At 34.6% G+C, this 4,696-nt stretch overlaps 1 pseudogene; it reads right to left on the bottom strand.

Moving 5' to 3' along the window:
* Positions 1–1,457: 1,457 nt before the first annotated feature.
* On the bottom strand, positions 1,458–1,576 carry LOC120602681 (uncharacterized; annotated as a pseudogene).
* Positions 1,577–4,696: the final 3,120 nt, after the last annotated feature.

Genomic DNA, 4,696 nt, shown 5'->3' with positions numbered 1-4,696 from the left:
AAGCTGGAGTACACAGCAGCTATATTTCTATCTCCAATAAAAATAAAACACTAGATGATAGAATGTTGCCACGACTCTTTTGTCTATCGCTCAGACTAAATTGTATTAACCGCATGATCTATTCAATCGGCTGTACAAAAATCAATTGTGAAGACGGATGAAAGCACTGATCAAGAAAAAAATGGTCCCGTAGCGACACGCGGCAGTGACCAAAGCAAAATAAGTGTACACAGCAAAATAAAGACGCACGATGGCAAGTTTCCACAGATCTAACAGGAAGACAAAAATAATTTAATAATCAAATATGCGCAACAAAAATATCTTCTATGTTTTGGCTTCATTTTGCAATTTAATTTATTACGGTAAAACAGATGATGTTTTTTCTAAGGACACTAACCAAGCATTTTTTAAGTTTCTGTGGAAAATCCTGTTTGGTGGATCAAGATTATCTGTTGACACCTTGACTCAGAAACGTCCTTAACCTCACAGCAGTGAGCCACCACGAAGATGGGATAATGGTTTTGATTTTGGACGTTTTGTCGATGGCGCCATCCGTCAACATTACAGATAATGAATCGTTATGACCTTTTCAACATAAACGTATGTTCTTGGTTACATTGTCGTTTTCCGATCTCGCGTGACTGCGATGGCACGTATTTAATAACTCTAAATTATTCTAAATATGGCAAGTCCAGTTGTTCACAGGGTTAAATTCCCATATTCAGGGTAGTGAGAGTATCATTTACTCACTCAAAATACTAATAGAATTAGATGGGAATAAAGTAATTTATTCTGCATTAATCTAATGAATAGCCCTGTATACAGCGTATGCTGGCTGCAGGTGTTTATGACACTATTTGTTTTAATTTTTCAGTAGTTGAGAAAAGTTTTATCCTAGAATTTTTACTATGTCAACTACTACCCAGATTCTTGGATGGAAAACTAGCCTGATGAGAACAGTGGTCTGTCTAAAAATGTTCTAATCTATTTTTTCTATGTACTTATCTATATAGAAAACCTTATAAATTACAAAAAAAAAAGGTACAAAACATTAAACCAAGTATCGCTATCATTTTAGATGTAAGCATGCTGTGTGTTGATATGTCTAACCCACATTTGCAATTAATCAGGTAATACCTAGAATCTTAACAATTTCATTAGACAATATTTCTAAGGCTGAGCGAAATAGTTTTAACGCCCATCTTTAAAATGAAGTGTTTGAGCTGCACTTTCTAATACAGTAACTATTAGCTCCTTGTGGCTACTGAGTACTTAAAATGTTAGCCTGATTATTCACACACACACACACATAGATACACACCCCATATACGCAATGTCCAAGATACACTATTTTTTAAATTTTTTATATATATTTTTTTAGGTGAGGCAACCCTTGGTTGACCTCACAGATTGCAAGGACCTTGTCATCTTACAATCCCTTATTTTTTTATTTTTTCCACCTACAGCACGTGGTCTTCCTAGGTGGTCTCCCATCCAAGTACTAACCAGGCCCGACCCTGCTTAGCTTCCGAGATCAGACGGGATCGAGCTTGTTCAGGGTGACATGGCCGTAGACCAAGATACACTTTATATTTCAAAGTCTTGTACAAAAAAGAATCGTAAAATATCTTATTAATAATCTTTGTTGGTTATACATTGAAATAGAATTTTAATATTAAATAAAGTAAAATATCATTAACATTAATTTTATGTGACTTTTTTACTTTTTTATATTACTAGTACGAAATGTAAAATTATATATGTGGCTTGGAGTATATATTTATGGGACAACATTGGGATAGATTGACCACAGATAATAGAGACGAAATTGCACCTTTACATATTAAAGCAGATGACAAAGTAACAATGTGAAATGATGTGGAATAATTAGGTCAATTGGATGAAATAATAAGCCAAGAACAAACTCTAGTGTATATATGAGAAAATTCAATTTTAATATAATAGGGTAATATATGAAGTATATCAATTTTTTCATAATGGGGTAGAAATGAATAATACTGAAGCAATTTACTAATTGTTTAGCGATATACTCATTCCATCGTTTTTATCTTTTGTTTTATATCCCCAAGAGCCATAACATAAATAGGAGAAAATAATATATTGATATATTAAAGTGCATTAAAATGACCAACTATCTTAGTCTGCTCAGCCTGCCGTAACCAAATCCCACAGTCTGCATGGCTTAAAGAACAGAAATTTATTTTCTCACAGTTCTGGAGGCTGGGATTTCAAGATCGAGGTCCCGTAGGCTTCTGGTGAGGGCTCTCTTCCCTGCTTATAGATTTCTCACTGTGTCCTCACATGGTGGACAGAGGGGTGGGGGTGGGGAGTTCTTTAGTGTCTCGTCCTATAAGGACACTAATCCTATCGTGTCTGGGGGGCCCACCCTTACGAGCTCACCTAACCTTAATCAGCTTCCTATCGGCCCTGTCTTCAAATATGGCCAGCCTGGGGATTAGGGCTTCATATGAACCTGAGGAAAAGGTGACACAATTCAATTCATTGCACCAACTTTACGAAAACGTGGTATAATAATAAAACGCAAATGTGAAATCATAGACGAAACAATTTCTAGCAATATGATAGAAAAAAATATGAAAGAAAAACTGAGCGAATTAATAAGTGAAAGGTACTGAGGGAAATACAAAAGTCCACAGTCTGCCGTTGGGGCTCACATTAGTGGGGTGATTTAGAGTGCATATGGCATGTGGGAATGTGTGCTTAAATACATATAATATATAAATCGTTACTAGTAATAGTACAATAATAAAGCTAACTTTGCTTCATGTAAAACCGTGTTCAGTTTAGTCATGTGTCCAGGCTCCAGGAGCCTCCGAACCCCCTCTGCGTTTAAGCGTCACACTTGGCCGAGTGAAGAAGCACAGCCACACACCGGAGTGACGGCCAGTGAGTGACGGAAATGCGTGTGGTCATTTTTCTCATTAACTGCTAACTTCATTAGCCTGCTTTAGTAAAGATATTTCTTTTGTAAATTAAAGAGAATCGAAAGGAATAAAGGGAGGAATAAAAATAAATCGGTCAAGCCCTCCCCAACTACGGATACCTCCTCAGTGTTTGAAGGTTCCTTTCGTCTTCTTCATTTATATCCCGACTTTCGTTGAGCTTCGTTCGTCGAGTTCTGGTTGAAATAGGTTGTCTGCAGTGTTTGTTGATGCGATAGCTTTTCTGCTAGCAAATTTGTTACAACTCTGGCATTATTACAATAGCACAGACTCTGAATTCTCTTGGCCTGGTCTCAAACTACAGCCCTTCGCTGGTGGCTGTGTGGCCGTGGGCAATTTTCTTAACCATTCTGTCCATGCTTCTACTGTTCTTTAAGCAGTAGTATATATTTAACATATATGACATATAACATATATGTCATATCATATGATGTATTATAAAACTAACCATATAGCATCGTATAATGTTATATGTGTTATATGTAGTTATTATATAGATTATTCCTTCTCTATGAAAACTTCATTTGCATTTCACTTATGTTGTCAGTTAAAGGGGGCGAAAGATGTGTTGACCGCTCCTCCGTTTTTTGTTCTTATAGAAAATGATTTTAAGTGTTCTGTTAGCGTGCAAATATCTGATTCTTCATTTATCATAGATTCTACTTTGTGATAAAATATTTGCTGCTCGTTACAATATTTAATGTTCTTTTTTCCTTGAAATTTACTTTTATAATATTAAAAATATTTTGATATAATATATATATTTTGTTAATTGTATTTCATTGTAGTTATTTGGCTTCACTTGGGGGTATGCATTTTTTACACAAAATCTGTGTGGATATTTTGTTTGACCAAATATGAGACTCGGTTTTTCTTTAAAATAGGAAAGTTTAATCTCCAGTTAGAGTTTAGCAAATCTCTAGTTAAACCGATATGTTTTATTTTAGATCCATAGCTACTGTAAACAACAACTTGACCTGGTTCAGATTTCATGGTAACAGAGTCCTCTTTAAAAATCTCCAAAATTTGCTTACGGAGAATTGCAAATAATTTTCCTAGAATAAAGTCATTCTTCCTTGGTTTCTTTTGTAATTTCTTTACTCCCTCTCGTTCTTGAAATTTAAATGACACACGATGCACACTCCTAGCAAATATATTTCAAGTTTCAGTTACCTAATTTATTTTAAATGAAACTGCTGCCCTGGAGAGTCTGGACATACACAGTTACCTAATTAAATGCACATCCTGTTTCAAATGGAAAAGACAGTTTTACTTACAAGAGTGTGAAATTACCTAATAATGTGTTTCAATTCTTAAGTGTGGTGAATTTTCTAGAGTATTTTAACTGCTTTCACAAGATGAGACTTTAAGTTTTATTTCCATGGAAAAGTTCAAAATAATCACTTTATAATTGTTAAAAGTGTGATTCATGGTGAAAATTTTCCCGTTCCCTTAAGTTTCAGGTGGTTGTTTCAATTTCTACCAAATCAGGCAGTTTTTTTAATACCGAATCCCCAAATAAATGATAGAGAAGTTGAATTAATTAGTTTCAAATGCCATCAGTAAATAATAATTATTTCTAAAATGTTAAGAGTTGGCCTTTTTGAAATAGAAAGTGTTCAATGAAAGAAAGTTATCTGAAATATATTATTATTTAAAGAGTTGTTTCTCTTGTAAAGCATGGTCGATACAGAAAAATATTATGAGTCTGG

This window comes from Pteropus medius, unplaced genomic scaffold, assembly GCF_902729225.1.
Source record: "Pteropus medius unplaced genomic scaffold, Ma_sr-lr_union100, whole genome shotgun sequence".
Taxonomy (NCBI): domain Eukaryota; kingdom Metazoa; phylum Chordata; class Mammalia; order Chiroptera; family Pteropodidae; genus Pteropus; species Pteropus medius.
The sequence above is the reverse complement of the archived record's forward strand: the minus strand, read 5'-3'. Positions and strand labels throughout refer to the sequence as shown.